Consider the following 17,212-nt stretch of genomic DNA (forward strand, 5'->3'; position numbering starts at 1 on the left):
TTTTATTTTTTTTACACTGTGATGGCTTAAACAGCCATGTTGATTGTATAAGCAATCACTTTTGACACTGTACTCATGCCATTGAGTACTACTGTGATAGCTGTGATTTTCCACAGCTATCACATGGTACAGGGCCTCTGTGATTGGCCCTGTACAATGTTATCATTGTGACCAATCACAGAGATCAGAGTAGTTAACAAGGGAGTCATCAATGAGAGCCATTATTTACCACTATTTACTGTAATTGCTGTGATTGGTCACATCGATCACATGGTATAGGGCCAATCAAAGTGGCCACAGTGGTACCCAGTGGACATGCTATTACAGATCACAAGGCCATGCACGAGCGCCCGAACAACACTTGTCTTGTATTAGCCTAATGGCTGGGCAGTTAACCTTATAATATTGGTATTGTCTGATAAATGTTTAGTTTGCATTAAAAGCCCAAAATCCAATTTCTTTTTTTATTTTAACTTCTAGGTCGTTTTTCTGGCTTTCACGAAGGGCATGTTTTACACACTTTCTTCTCCAATTGTTGGGTATCAGAGGAACAGGTAGTTATGGACAATTTCTCAGGGGATAATGGAGAGCATAATAAAAATCTTTCCTACGTATATTGTGGAGGCCATAGAACATCTGTGATTTATATTGCTTTCAGTGGCTTTCTGTCCTCCTCTCACCCTGGTCACCTTCCCATCTAAAGCCGTGATGAAGGGGAAATTTTAAAACCCTGAAACACGGTGGTTATGATGATATCAATCAAAGTATCTTTGAATGGGAACCATTTGTCCATTCTATTTTGTATAAGGTTTTGCCCTTCTGGATTGGATTAGAGCACACTCTTACTTTCAAGTAAAACTTGAGTAATATATGGTTTTCAGGATTTCACACTTACTTAAGCAGCATTTGTTTGATTAAAAAAAGATCCTTTATTATAAAAAAAATTATATTGTGGCTTATTTTTGCTTTCATTAGTGTTGTTTAAGAAGTAGTTATAGGTAAACATCAATGGAATGTTTGAAGCCTAGAAATATAATTGTATCTACACGCTTCAATATACACACCTTAAGATAAGTATGGAGTAGAATAATTAAGTGGTAGGAACACAACATGAAAACATCAACAGATGTGCTTTGAAGAAGACATTTGGTTGGGAAGCACAAATTAGACAGGAGGTGTGGGGTATCAGATGGTCTGCTAATACTGATAGAAAAGGTGAGCTTCCACAGCTGTTTTGCATGGTGATTTACTGCAGACAGTGCAGAGTCTACATCTCATAATTTATTATGATTTGAAAGACTTAATTTATAGCTAAGAAATTTCCCTTTAAAGCCACTTTATGTGCCATGTGCTTGAGGAATTGGCTATAGCAGCAAAAATGTTCTATTACTGTTCCATATTCTTGTCTTTCTTGGTATGATTCATATGACAATTTTTGGAAACTGCGGTAGGTGGAACTGTTAGCATGTGTAACCATGCAGAGTTATTTATATCGCCAATTGTGAAACTCAGGATGATCTTAATTCCTAGATATCTGGGTTATAGTGTCGCCTTCAGGAGGTTTGGACACAAATATTAGGTCAGCAATGTAACTCCACCTCTAGGAGGTTTGATGCCTTTTCATCAGTGCTGCTGAGGAAAATACTATATTTTACTAGACCTTTTATTGGAGTTTTCTTTGATTTTACTCTTCATTCAAGGTGCTTTGTACACCATGAATATTTTTCTGTTTGATGACTTCAATCAAGAAAACCTGCTTAAGTTAGTCTGTATACAGCAGCTACTGGACCTGGCATATCTTCAGCAAAGCTTTGGAGGCTGTACCCAAACTGAACTGGACTGAAGATTGCTGACTTAGCCATGTTCTCTCTATACGCCATATTCCCATATGTACTCTTGACCAAGATGAATAAACCATCAATGTTCAGTTTCTTGAATTGGAATGGCCCAATGTGTTTCAAAGCACCTTCTTCATCAGAGAGAGGGGTAGATTATCCACTTCAAGACCGCCCCATAGCAGATGTACTGCTACAGGGTGGCCACGCTGGGCAAAAATCACATAAATATGCATTATTTAGCACTATCAGGTAGGGGACACGTGCTGCTCTATCCACGCTACCATTGGCTCGTGAGGAGTTCAATCACCGGGTCCTCAGGACTTGGTGATCATCGCCGAGGCTGAGAGGGGAGAGACCTGTGTGTAAACAACACAGATTTCTCTCTTGTCAGCGTAGATGTGCTGCTTTCTATCTCTGCACAGCAGAGAGATAGAAAGCAGCAGGTCTCCCTAATAAAACAGCACACAGTTTACACAGTAAAACACAATCAGCACACTATTAACCCTTTGATCGCCCCCGATGTTAATCCCTTCCTGCCCAGTGTCATTAGTACAGTGTCTTTCACATAAACCAATTAATATACACTTACTGGGATTTCTTTTTAGGAAAGTCATGTAGCAGAATACATTTTGGCCTAAATTTATGAAGAAATTAATTTTTTTAATTTTTTTTTATTGGATATGTTTTATAGCAGACAGTAAAAAATATAGTTTGTTTTTTCAAGATTGTCAGTCTTTTTATATTTATAGCGCAAAAAAAACTGCAGAGGTGATCAAATACCACCAAAAGAAAGTTCTATTTGTGGGAAAAAATTACATAAATTTTATTTATGTACAGCTTTGCATTACTGTGCAATTGTCAGTTACGCAGCGCCTTATTGAAAAAAATGGTCTGGTCATGAAGGGTGGTAAATCTTCCGAAGGTGAAGTTGTTAAAGTAGGTGACCAAAAACACTTATCAGCCACAGGAATGTTAAAAATGACATTCACAGTGATGCAGCCACAGAAAATATGCCAAATGGCTGGGTGAGGAATATGTAACCCACAAGAACTCAAGAACACTTGCTGGAAAAGCAGCCATTTTAGACTGTGCCAAACTTGCATATCATCACCAAGATTGTCATGTGTTCCTTAGGGGTCCATCTTTCAACCCACCTGATGCTTGAAGATACTCTGCCATATTGTGTGCCACTTTTGACCAGAAGCCCTCCTCATCACATTCCCAAGGCCTATTGTACAGAATAAAGGAATTTCCCATCCAAATGGCTTTTCAATGTTGTACTGTGTGCCATCACTCCAACACAATGTCACTCCAGCACATTTCTTAAGATCACTGGCTCTTTTCAGTACAGTTAATAGTATGTGACTCAATGACAGCAGTCCACAGTGCAGAGCACTTTCCTCCTCAGGACTTCTCATACAGTAGTTCCACAAGTGCAGGGCACTTCAGTGTCTCACAAAACAGTAACAGCCATCTTCCCCAGTTGTTACGGTTACTTATTACAGGTGTTAGTCACACAGGGTGTACCTTCCACTTACATAAGTGAGATCCTCCATTGGCCCAGAGGCCACTCTAAAACAAGCCACAGAACCCGTTAGGCAATGGTTAAAGGGGGTCAAGATTTCCCCGTCTGCTCCCAAGTGTCCTCACCCACCATTCTGGCAGTCCAGCCCTGCTTTTTTTTTCCAAGGAAATATGCAGTCAAGAGCTTTGAAACTTATTACTTGCTGTAGGAAAAATAGTGTGGCACTGGTATTATCTTGCCATTTATGGTTTCACTTCTGGGTGTGTCAAATTAATTTTTTCACCCCCTCACTATGTGCTGTGGTTTCTCCTGATTTTACCACCCCCAACATGTGAATGAGCCCTAAAAACCAATTCCAGCTTGGGCAACTTGCCAAACAATAGATTCCACCCAACAGCTTATAAAAATATTAAGTCAGGTATATATATATATACTGTATATATGAAATGTTAAACATTGATGGCATCAAATCCTGTCAATATTTGCAGGAGCACTGGAATCTACCTGCTGGGGAAGCTTTTCATTATGCTCAAATAAAACATAACATTTCAAGTGTAATCATGTACTGTACTGAGTGTCCCATATGACTGACACCATTCAAGAACCACTGCCAGAAGGACCCAAATTCCATGGGTTTGGTTTCTGCTTTATATACCTCACTCACGGACTCTAAGGGTCCTAGAAAACTTCCCATGTAGACAAGTCGAAAAAAGACCTGGATGAAACTCTTGACCAAGCAAACTAGAATAAAGCCTGGTTGGCCACTTCAAAATGCTCTGAAAACACCTTTAAACTAGTTTTGTGTTATGTGGTATATGACTCCTGACCGCATATCTAAATACATCTCTAACGCCCCACTGACATGTTTTCAGGGATGTAGAGAGTGCAGCACTCTTTTCCACATCTGGTGGTCCTGCTCCAAGGCCTCTCACTTTTGGATACGTGTGTACAACATGATTAGGTCGGTCATAAATGCTTATCTTACTCATAACCTGTGGGAGGCCCTAATAAATAGTCTCATCTCAGTCCTTAATAGAAGCGAGAGAACATCGGTGGGGTTTGTGTTTTTGATGGCCCAGAAAATGCTAGCCAAAGCCTGGAGACAATTGTCTTATCAACTTGCTGAGATTAAACCGGGTCATGGGGGCTATGATGCATGAGAAACTCACCTCCATACTTACTGATACCCATGCCAAATTTCTTAGGATTTGGGACTTGTTGCTAATCTATAATGGTCACTTACTCCCTCCTCTTGGTATGATCAGAAACATCTATCCATGTGCATGTTGCTGTTTGGTTGGGCCTCACAGGAACCCTCTGTACCCTTACCCCCTTTTCTTCCCTCTCTCATGTTCCCACTTTCGCTTTCGCATCTTCTTTTTCCCTCTCCTTTCTTTCTTTCCATTCTCTGCTGCTCTTTATTCTACCTCCTTTTTTTCCCAGTGTCTAAATCTTGAGAAAATCCATTCATCTCTCCCTTCCAATTTTATGACTCTGCCATTGAGGAATCTACATAGGATTTTTACCTTTCCTACTATTTATTTTTGTCGCTCTGCAGCATTTAGGATCCATCCATCTCTTGGAAAGAAGGAACTGTGGTGTCACGGAAACATACCAGACATCTGGAAAAAGGTATGGTATACACTTTTTTTTAAATGGTGTAGGGGTACCCCAAGAGATATTAGGGTACAGAAAGAGGGGAGTCCCAAGCCTGGGGTTGGGCTTTAAGGGCCAGGCTTGTGCAAGGTTTCTGTTTAAATGTATTTTAAATAAAGCTTTCCTGAGAGAAATGTCAAAGCTGCCATTGCTCTGTTTGTGTTCTGCAAAGCCCTAAATAACAAATTACAGCTCACAAATCACATGTAACCACTTAACTTTACTACAAATTGCACTTAATCACTTCCTTCCATTAAAGTAGAACTGAAGGCAAAACCTTTTCTTTCATTTTGGATACAGTAAAGAGGGTTCATAAACCCAGTAGGGTTTTTGTTGCCATCTGTGTGTTGTTTGGCAGGGATTTCCCTTACTTTCAAAGGATTCCTCTCCCTACCCATTGTTTCTCTGGGACAGGAAGTAAACGAAAATATCCCAGTCAACAGAACTGGTGTCCCCATTGGAAGATTTCTGCTCTATTCCTGTTCTGGTGACCATTCAAAATGTGGGATTTTCACTTACTTTTGCCTTCAGTGATAACAGTCACCAGGTTTAAAAGAGAGGAAGAATTTCCCCAACGGAGACACAGACAGCAATAAAAACCTGACAGGTGTTCTAACATCCATCTGCTCTATCTGAAAAAAAATTGCCTTCAGTTATACTTTAAAATCAATTAACTATGGCGCATGCACGGTGGTCCAAGATGGCGGACGCATGAAGTCTGAGCTCCACTGACCCTCAAACTTCACGGCCCTCCCGCTCTGCTTCTACAGCATCTGCAGCTCCGAGAGAGCCTTCTCCCAGGTCGTGACACATCCAGGCATCCCCATTGGAAAATTCTGGCACTGGAAGCCGCCCACGCCGACTCCTCCAGACACTCGGCCTTCAGTGCTGGACCGCTTCTTCAGTAGGCCTGCATCCCCGGCATTGAGTAGCAGCAGCAGCGAGTGCTCCAGAGGATCCGCTGAGATGGAGGGGATGGACACAGATCTCAGTGCAGCTTCACATTCTTCACCGGTGGTCCCTTCTCTGATGGTGGACACCTTGGAGGACAAAGTGCAAGTATTTCTACATAGCATTACTAGCACTATTTCTGCAGAGGTCGGGAAACTGGCTCAGGAGCTTAGGGAGGAGATTACTCAGATAGGAGACCGCACAGACCACCTTCAGTCTAAATGTGAACTGGTACAATATGTCCATGTTCTACATGAGGATAATGCCAACCTGAAAAACTCTGTGTCTCAATTACAACTCCAACAGGAAGATTTGGAAAACAGGGAGCATCGTCAGAATATTCGTATCTGTGGCATATCCGAAACGGTCTCTGACTCCCAACTTCAACGTCACTTGCTGTCTCTATTCACTACTTTGGCTCCCAAGGTCCCAGATGTTGATTGGTGAATGGATCAGGCCCATAGGTTGTTAGGCCCAAAACCTTCTGGGGGCACCAGGCCTAGAGATGTTATCATTCGCCTTCACTACTGTGACAGCAAAGAAGCCTTGCTCACTTCTACCCACAACAAGCCCTCTTTAGAAAATGGAATCTGATTGTTTGATTGCTCCTGTGGACAGGTGTCTTTTATACAGGTAACAAAATGAGATTAGCAGCACCCCCTTGAAGAGACTGCTTCTAATCTCAGCTTGTTACCTGTATGAAAGACACCTGGTAGCCTGAAATCCTGCTGAATGATAGGGGATCAAATACTTAATTACCTCATAAACATGCAAATCAGTGCATAATTTGTTAGACATGCATTTCTTTTAATTTTTTTGTTGCTATTCTGTCTCTCACCTACCATTTGATTTTTTAGACTGATCATTTGTGAGTGGGCAAACATTCAAAATCAGCAGAGGATTAAATACTTATTTCCTTCACTGTATGTTCCTGGTTCAGGAGAGATTTGGGTTAAGCGGTCCATTTATAGCAGCCTTGAAAGTTCTTTACTCTACCCCCACCTCCCAGGTCAAATTGGCATAATTTTTATCACCTTCCTTCCAGATGATAAATGGTACTTGCCAGGGATGTCCATTTTCCCCTTTTTTGTTTATCCTCTGTTTAGAACCCCTGGCTATAGCCATTAGATCCAACCCGGATATCCAAAGGATACTCACCCATTTAAACTGTCCCTGTTCGCTGATGATATCTTGTTGATGCTGACAGAGCCCCACACTACTTTACCTGTTTTGCATTGTACCTTACAACTCTTTGGAGCCCTGTTGGGATATAAGGTTAACACATCTAAAACTGAAGCACTACCACTCCATATATCATCTACGATTTTATCTTCTCTGTAGTCAAATTATCCATACCGGTGGTGTCCCCATTCCTTGAAATATTTAGGTACCAACCTCACTTCCTCATATCATTCCGTTTATGCTGCTAACTTCTCCCCTCTGTTTCATGCAATTTCTCAATCATTAAAATCCTGGGACAACCTTGCCATCTCTTTCCTTGGACAGATCAATGTACTTAAAATGACCATATTACCCAAGCTTTTGTATCTGTTTGAGATGCTTCCTGTTCCTATTCCCATGTCAAAATTACACTTCCCTCAGAAATCCTTCCTCTACTTCATTTGGCATAATAAATCTCATTGGATTGCCCGTACTGTCCTCCTCTCTCCTTGATCTCGGGGGGGGGGGGGGGTGTCTGGGGGCCCCAGACATTGTGTCATACTACTTTGCTACTCACTTTTGGGCTCTTGTCTCATGGTCCTCCTAGTGCCCCCTTAATAAATGGGCCGAGATTGAATGGCTACAACTAAGTCTGATGCACCCTTGTTCTCTCCTCTGGTTTACGACCAACACTAAAACCTCCTCTCACAAACATCTCCTGCTTGGACCCATGCAGTTCACATTATCTATATGTAGGAGATGTAGGGTTAAATTTGTCCTGTCTTCCCTGTGTTCTCCGTTGACCAACGTCATATTTAATCCCTGTCTCCCAGATAGCCTGGCCTTGACTCATGTGCGTCCCTGGACCGAGGCCAATCTATATTAATTGCGACACTTGGTCCATCCAGCGACTCTTACGTTTTAATCTTTCTCTGAGATTCAAAAAGCCACTCATATGCCACCCCACCCCACCAATACTATGTTTATCTACAGATTCGTCACTTCTTTTTCTCCAAAGTCGCTTCTTTGACTGTTGAGAAACCTACCCCCTTTGAGCATGTCTGCATCCAAGGCCCATACCAACGGAGCGTAATTTCCTCAACGTATAAGCTGCTTTTAGACGCCTGCCCCCTTTGCCATTGATACCCATCTTTATATGCGTAAATGGCCCAGAATCCTCCAATGTGACATTGCCCTGGATCAATGGAGCAGGATTTGGGAGGCTGCCTCCAGATCTTCTATATGTGTAGTATATAAAGAAAACACTTATAAAATTCTGATGTTTCGGTATAGGACTCATGAGGTTCTCCATGCTCGTAATCCAACTGTTTCTTCTGTCTGCTGGTGATGTGGTGAGGAAATTGCCACTCTTTTCCACATTTTTTGGGCTTGCCAGTACATTGCACCCTTTTGCCGAGAGGTCCTTAACCTACTACGGCTACTTTTGCGGGCTCCTATTTCATTTCAGCCCATCCACTTTTTGTTGGGCCTACCTTTTTCAGGCCTCTCCAAATTTGCAAGGAGACTTTCCTCCCACATTCTAATGCCAGCCAGGAGAACCATTCCCATGCATTGGCTTTCTACTACACCTCCTACACTATTGGAATTGATGAAGGTTATAAATGAGATTAGAAAAATTGAGTACTTCACTACTTTGCACTCTAACTCTGTACCCACTTTTGAGGCAGTTTGGGAACCATGGGATACTTTCAATTCCAACTTGTCTACTCAATTGTTTGAAAATGACTGCTAATTCACTGTTATATATTGACATTGTATGTACCTATGTACCTCTCATCGATGAGCCTATTCCTCTGTTCTTTTGTTGCTTTGTGTTTGTCATACTGTGCTTCTATGCAACTCTGTTTGTTGTAAATGTTTCAAAATCAATAAAAAGTTAATTACAAAAAACAAAAAAACAAAATCAATTAATTATAATAAATAGCAGCAATTGCTCACAATATACTGATGTTTAGATTATTCGATTCTTCTGTTATCCATTGCTTGTGTGCTGAAATTGCAATGGATTACGGTTTTAGTCATGTGGTTGAACCCAAATTGAAATTTCACGAAGCTTAGTAAAAATTGTTGTTTCGACTTTAGTCAACCAATTATGTGCTTGCAAAAAAAAAACATAAAAAACATTTCTCGCACATGATTTGGTATGCAAAATGAGCTGAGGTTCACCTTATTTACTGTCATACATTGTGACGTTAACAACACCCACTAAAGCCCTGTAAAACCTTCACTGTAAATACATTCCAAGTTCATTGGAAAAAGGCATGTAAAGCCCTTACAGTTTTTTTTTGTATTTTAAAGCTAGAGTAGAAAAGCCTGTCCCCTGCCAGCATGCTTTACAGAAGGGCCCTTGCTCTCTGCATGGAATCAATGGTCTTTGTGCCAAGGTCTTACACACCCCTTACTGAGTCTAACCTATAACCTCTTCAATCAGCAGAGCTCACACTCTCTGCTGATTGGAGAATTCTAGCTCCAGCTCAGTGGGGGCGTGTCAGACTGCTGCAGAACACAAAGAGCAAGAGTTCTGCAGCATGGTGACAGGGGACAGGCTTTTCTACTCTGGCTGTGGCTGCTTTCTTAAGAAAACAAATTGTAAGACTTTGCACATCTTTTGTTTTGATGCACCTGGAATGTATATGATTTAAACTAAAAATTTATTTGGGCTTTAACCACTTCCATACCAGGCACTTTTACCCCCTTCCTGCCCAGGCCAATTTTCAGGTTTCAGCGCTCTCACACTGACAATGACAATTGCGTGGTCATGCAACACTGTACCAAAACTAAAATTTTATAATTTTGTTCACACAATTAGAGCTTTCTTTTGGTGGTATTTAATCACCACTGTGGTTTTTATTCTTTGCTAAATTAACAAAAAAAACCGAAAATTTTGAAAACAAAAACATGTTTTTCTTTGTTTCTGTTATAAAAGTTTGCAAATAAATATCTGTTCTTCATAAATTTAGGCCAAGATGTATTCTGCTACATTTCTTTGATGAACATAACCCAAATCAGTATTTATTTAGTCTGTAGGAGAGTTATAGAGTTCACAAACCATGGGATATATCTGAAAATGTATCAGTCCTGAAGTACTGACAGCCAATCTAATTTCTTGAGGCCCACAAATGTCAGAACGGTACAGATATCCCCCAAATGACGCTTTTTTGCAAAGTAGACAGTCCGACGTACTTCATAAGAGGCATGGCGAGTTTTTGAAGTTGTAACTTTTTTGGCATCGTTTTTCAGAAAATGAAGAAATTAAATACATTATTTTCACAATTTTGTTTTTACATACTGTCACCAGTGCAGTACAGCCTCAGCATATAACTGGTGGGGTGGGGATCAGGGACACTGACTGGTGACAGTACGAAAAAAAAAAAAGATAATTTTTTTTTTATTATTTTTGTCATTTGTTTATTACATTTTTTCCTCTTTTTTTAAGATTTTTTTCATATTGCACTAAGACCAAAGTAGTATAATGTTACCATAGTGACATTGTACTACTTTGGGGAAGTGATCAGAATTTTTTTTTTTTTTTTTTACACAATTTGATTGCTTATAGCAAATAATTTCTTTGCTATAAGCAAGCATTTAACTGAATGAAATCGATTCATTCAGGTTTTCTTTGTTGTGATTAGCTGTGATTGGCCACGTCTAATCACATGACACAGATGGGCTGTGATTGGCCCAGCCTGTGCATGTGATCACTGTGACCATTCACAGCTATACACAAATGTATACAATGGATAGCATGAAAGGAAGCCATCCATTGTATACAACTGTCATGTGACTTGCTGTGTTTGGTCACAGCAGGTCACATTGTACTGGCAATGGGGCCTGTACACAGATCTGTCATCAGCAGTGTCCGAGGTACACGGCCGGTGACAGATCTCGCCAAAGCGTGATTCTGCGGGCACGAGCAAAGCGCGATCTGGGAAGGACTTCATATGACGCCCTCCCAGAGGGACAAAGCGTTCACTGGCTATCATTTGACCATAGGCCAGGCGGCAAGTGGTTAACTAATCAACCCCAATGTGTCAGCCCCACACATAATACAATAAAGCCCATCTAAAAAGAGATATTAACCTTGTATTGTTTCCTTTGAAACATGGAGTGTGACAGGAACTGGTCACAGCTTACAGAAAAGCTGTGGGAGACCAGTTGCAGCACTGGTGGGATCCTGCTTGAGCATGGATTAAGGTAAGTATTTTACCCTGCCCTTGGACTAAACAAGAAATTAACCCAACCGATTTTTCGCTTTGGGGGGTGGGAGGGTGAAAGGGGGCACTGCAACATGGGTGTTTTTAATTTCAGGGAGTTGGGCTTTAAAGCTAGCAAAATCACTTTCAAGTTAAACTTGAGTGAGTTGTAAACAAAGAAGTCTTTGGCATACAGTCTGCTGTCATTTCCCTTCAAGCTACTTCTATTATATGTGCCATGTAGCCAGTGTTAGCCCCTCCAGGAAAGTAATGCCTGTAGACTCCTAGATTCTCCTATTTCCATATCACTTACAAAAAAAGAAAATGTTCAATGTACAAATTGCATATAGGATGACAGGAAAAAAATATGGTCTCAAAATGAGCTGTCAGAGCATTTCAGCACTGCCTAAAACATACAGAAAGCTATTATTAGTTTCTTACTATTGCCTAGTGTGTATTTAAAGTGAATTGATGTTACTATTCAAAAACATACATGTTGCATTACTTGACAGTAAGAAACTCAGTAGTTTTCAAAACAGATGTATATTGGCTAAAATCTAACCAAAATTCCAGTCCCAGGTGAACATGTCAGTGACTCTAGCACCTGTTAGATGGTAACTCTGCATAGGTGTAATGGAATTCAGTATTCACAGCCATTACTGATTTAATAACGACTGACCTTAGGATAACTACAGCTGCGCATATACATTTCTATATGGTTGTTCATCTTTGAATTAGACAAAAATTAAGCTAAGCATTAGATTCAGTAGCTATTAAACGATTATTTTTAGGTCAGAACCAGGAGAAAGCGAACGTGTTCATATTTTTATAGCTACAGGGCTATGTGTTGCTTAACCAATATTTAGGGGGGATTTAAGTATATAACATGAAAAAGAAAAAGAAAATTTACTGGAAAGCAGTAATTTTTGTGGAATATGATGGGATTTTTTTTTTTAAAAAGTAAATTTGCAACACACTTGATGGAAAATACTCCCAGATAATACTCCCAAAACTGTAACTTGGAAAAAAAAAATGGGCAAACAGCTAAAAAAAAATTCATTTATATATTTTTCTTCTTACAAATAAAAAATTGCCAATATGGTGTGATGGGTGCAGCCTGGGCTGAGACAAACTACATGAATGGAAAGCACAGTGTGGTCCAAATCCTCAGGACAAATCCTGTGGCTTTAGGGAGCACTAAACGATCCAATCTAGCACACTAAACGATCCAATCTAGCACACTAAACAATCCAATCCAGCACACTAAACACCGCACTTCCAAGACACTGAAGAGATCTCTAGGCTGCAAACAGACAAAAAAAGAGCAAAGTGAGAGACTAAGTGTAGTGGGTGTATAAACATTTAATAAAGGAAGACAATTAACAACTCACATGAAGTAAAATGAATTATGCTTGTCATGGTTCTCAAAAGGATTCCCAGCTGGGGGGGATACCAAGGGAACTGTCACAATGGATACACTGGATATGGTCTGGATGGCACCTGCATAGCTATGAGAGACAGCAAGGGGGCACTAATCTAAATGCAGCCAGGTGGAGAGGTGGACACAGCACACAATAATTGATCTCATGCATTGCAGTCATTGGTGCATCTACAGCTGTAAGAAAGAGTCATCCAGGATCCCAAAATGGAGCTGTTGCAAGGGGTGGAATGTGATAGCCAGGATGAACAGGCAGCCCCAGGACAGGAAGCAGACAATGTCAAAACTAATTGCACTAAAAGACTAGGAAACACTACAAAGGTGGAGGAAAATGAAAACTCCTCCTACAAGCTTTAACCAGTGCTCAGCCGGACACTGATAGAAGTCACAAGACTGCTATATACTGCTGATGAGAAAAGGTATTTACCAGTTTATATTTCGTAAAATAATTGCATTCCCATGTGCTGTGTACTGTGGGAGACCAGATATAGTGAATGCAGGGTCCTGGGTTTAGTAACAATTTAAGTATAACTAGTGGCAAAGCCTTTTTTTTAAAGTTTTGGATAAAGTGGAGATGGGTTAGAACACCTATCAGGTTTTTATGTCTGTGCCTGTCCCTCTCTATTTGTCCTGCGTACTATTGTCTCCAGAAAAGTGACAAAAATGAAATCTTCCAGTCAGGAGACTAGCTCTGGTGATCTCGGGGGGGGGGGCGGGAGAGCCCAGGGGATTTTCTTAATTTGCAAGGACTTCTTGTGTTGGCAATGGAAGTGCACTGGGGCCCCTAACAGGAAGTGAAGGTAAATCTCTCCAATGAAACAGAGATGGCCAAAAAACATACGGGGCTATAACCCTCCCTTACTTGATCTAAAATTAGAAAAAAAAAATATTTTTAGTTCTAATCTACCTTTTAGTTGTCACAAGAAACTGACTTTCTACTATGTAGCAATATAAAGATAGAGACGGGTTTTCTTTATGAAGCCTCCAGCCAATGCAGATTTGAAACAGAAAGACCCCTCTCTGCAGCTAACGCAGCATAGCACTTTAGAGTTACAGCCTAAGGCTGGGGGGTCAGAGAACAGGAGCTCACCAGTAAGCTCTCACTTTCCATCTTGAACTGGTCTGTACTACTCCTGGGCTCCTAGAAGAGCCAGGTGATCGCTGGGGTCAGGAAAGGGGGGGAAGGGGTTTGAGTTGATATATGTAATTACTATTTTTAATCATGCCTTTTATGTACGGGTTAGTAGTTTTTTGTAGTGCAGCACTATATATTTTTATTAGGAAAGGGGGGGTTCTTTTTGACCCGAGGATGAAGTGATCAGGGGCTTTACACCAGGCATCACTAAATGGGAGACCAAACAATAGTCCTATCTGAAATGCCACGTCACACAGCAGTCTGGGTATCTCGCTCCACTTCTTCCTGTCCCCACCTGGATGCCCTGCACTCTCCACCACTTTCCTGTCTCCCCTTTTCCTTGCACTGCCCCATGTCCTAGCAACCAATCATCTGCTTGTCAACATGAAAAGTTAGGTTGCTCCTGCCTTCCGTCCAAACCTGCTCCATCTTACACCCTCTGCCATTATGTGTAAGGTAGAACTGTGTGTAGGCTGTGATGTGAAAGAGTCTGAGGACACTGATGTAAACGGGGGTGTAGTGCCACCCCCGAAGAAGCTGCTTGGTCATTTTGGGTTCCCTGTTCTGTGCCTCGACACCAAGAGCAACCTTAGCCCCTCTGACACACCTGGTTGAAAAAAATCACAGCAAGCATAAGTAACAGCACAAATGTAAAATCCCCTTCACCTGGCTGTGGGGTATTGGCAATAAATAACACACACCCGTTTAGTGGTAAACACGCTTAATATATTGATACGGATATGCATAGATGGCAGTTTAAACAGAATTGAACACACAGCAGAAAGTTAGGACACAGGCTGCTAAACAGGGTAAAATAACTATAGCTAAGTAGAAAAGAAAGAAGTACAATTCTATATCATTAGTCAGTCAATATATCAATTATCAAATCAGCAATGAACAGTGTATACGAGCTCTAAATGCGTTTAGAATGATAGCAGCTCTATATTGGTTTTGAGTGCACTCAGAATGAATGGACAGGAGTATGATACCACTTGAAGTAGCAAACGAGCTAGGTCCTTGGGTCAGTTACGAGTAGAGGCAGTCTTTAGTCCTGAGTCTTCACTGGCTAATCATAGGAGCTCATTGGTGTGCGTTGCAGCCGTCTGCAGGCAGAATTAGGGTAATAGGATAGCAGGTTATGCAGTTCCTAATGGCTCAGTCTATAGTAGTGGATCTCAATGGCTGGACGTTCGCTCTCTCTGGGTTGCCCGGGCAACTCTGGTCCATAGTGCAGCATGTCTGTACCCTGGCAGTGGCTCAATCTCTCTCTCAGGTGGTGCTGGGGCAGTGTGGTTCTCTCACCACTTTCAGGTGCAAAGACTGGCACAGCAAAGGGGACTTCAGTGGCTTTGTCTCTGAAGGTGTCCCCCTCAGCACAGACTTCAGCCTCCTCTTGTCACTCTGTCCCCCTCAGCATGGTAATTATCCCTCCATGGCACCTACACTCTGTCTCCCCGGTCACACTGCCTTGCTAGCTTCTTTCTCAGGCTCCTGCTCTCCTCGTCTTTCTGCTGTTGCTAGGGGCTGTAGTCCATGCCCCACTGAATTTCATGGGGTCCACTGTCTCTGGGACTACATGTACCATGATTCTCTTCTCTGCCTCCCTTGATTGGTCCTTTGCCGCAGCCAATGAAGAGGTAGGAGAGGGAACACAGCAGGTGGCAATCCCGGCAAGCACTGCTCTGTCTCTCTCCTGTTAACAGGGAAAAGGGGGCAAGCGGGGGAAATACTCTAACAGCCACTCTTTCCGCCCATGCAGCTGCGGCAGACCCGAGTGGAAAGAAAGAGGAGGGGGAGCTGCACCTCTTCCCACTCTTGTCATTCCACCGAGTGGGGAGCAGCAGGAGGAGTATGGCGCCCGCTACAGGGGAATGTGATGTGAAGGGGGCAGAAAACACAGATGTGAAGGGGGAGAAATAACGTGAAGGTGGAGATGTGGTTGGATGAGGGGCAATGATGATATGATGGGGGGCCTGAGGTCACTAATGTAAAGGGATAGCTGCGTTGTGAAGTGGGGACTGTGATATAAAGGTGGGGAGGTCTGCAATGTCAAGGATCTAGTCATAGCACAAACATGAGATTTGGACCTCTGCTGAAAGAAAACATGAGATGCAGATTCTACCAGAAAAAATAATTGCTGTGAATCTTATTCAATTTTCCTGCTGTTTATCATGGCCTGGACACCCTCCAGGCCCTAAGAGCCTTCCTGGTGATCCAGCACTGTCTTTCCCTATCACACATGAAAATAGGATACATAGATTTATCGACCGTGCCTTCAAGAGTGTAATTTGTCTGTGCTATATAAGCTAAAAGAAAAAATATGTTGGAACTAGTAAAATATGTTTGTTGTTAACAGCTTGTTCTTAACCATATGTCATATAGAATATGCAAACTCACACAGCTAATGTGTTTTACCATCTCTGTTTTTGAAAAATATTCACAAAATATACATTATATCTGAAAGTAGCCAAAAATAACAACTGCCCCTGATTTGACTGACCAGTAAAATGTTTTCTGCATAAAAGTGTAAATGCCTGTTGAACACTTCATTTTAATGTCTACCTACTTTTATGAAAAAATTATATGAACAATAGTGGCTGTTGTTGTAAAAATACATTTCTATGGATATTTTATGATTACATGTAACATCCTTGTAATAATGTTTTCTGTTGTGTATTGCTTGTGGTTTGTATTAGTCCTATATACAATAGTTCTACAGTATTATTTGAACATGAAGACTAAATGAGCATATCAGTAGACAAGTACAAGTGTTCATAGGCAGAGTACACCAGTAATGAGATCACTTAAACAGATAGTTGATCATCAGAACAAATTAATGGGACAAGACCTCCCCTAATACCTTCCCATATATAATTTACAAACTGTACAAAGAAGTAATTTGTATTTTCTTTGGTGTTCTTTTAATATAGCGTCTAATTAGCCTTTACCGCACAGTAATAAGCATGGCATGTGGGCTGCTACAAAAGACTTTTTCCTTGAAAAATGAAGTCTACGAGGTGGTAATCAAGATGACTGAATTAGATTAATTAGTGGGATGAGATGTGAATGTACCAGTTCTAGAATGATGCAGATATATTACCTCATTTCAAATAAGCTCACCTGACATTAAGGAATAATTTGTCAACCTATCGTCTGTTTAAGTCTTACTCTCCATTTAATGGAAATTAAAATTACAGTTTTAATAAGAAGAATTTCCTCTAGGATTACCCTCCCTGAGACACTTGCATTCACGAGGCTTAATTGTTTTATAACAGTTCTAATTCATAAAAGTTT

Source organism: Staurois parvus, unplaced genomic scaffold (genome assembly GCF_062004578.1).
Source record: "Staurois parvus isolate SC_StPar_1 unplaced genomic scaffold, SC_StPar_1.0 ptg000157l, whole genome shotgun sequence".
Taxonomy (NCBI): Eukaryota; Metazoa; Chordata; class Amphibia; order Anura; family Ranidae; genus Staurois; species Staurois parvus.